Raw genomic sequence first — 393 nt, forward strand, 5'->3', positions numbered from 1 at the left:
TTTCAAGGGTTGTTTGCTTTTTTGATGTTCACGAGAGGCTAAAAAAGAAGACCCGTCCTGTATCACACCAGGGATTAAATGTAAAAAATAATAAATATAAAAAAAACATCAACTTGGGTGGGGAAGAAAAAAAGCAATGTTGTAAAGACCAGACTTATAAATAGTGAAGGGTATTAGTTACAGCAGTATTGCTTTCTTCAGGTCACATGTCACTGACCCTAACCTCGAGAATTGTATCAGGCTGTTAACAATTAACGAACAAATAGGACTTGAAACCTAAGAGTAGTTAATCAGAAGAGTAGATCATCAGAATAATAAAGTGTGTCAAAACATTTGGACGATTCAGGTGGATTTACTGAGAAAAAAGACAGTGGGTTGGGGTAATGTGGCTAT

The sequence above is a fragment of the Silurus aristotelis genome (genome assembly GCF_946808225.1).
Source record: "Silurus aristotelis genome assembly, chromosome: 1".
NCBI lineage: Eukaryota > Metazoa > Chordata > Actinopteri > Siluriformes > Siluridae > Silurus > Silurus aristotelis.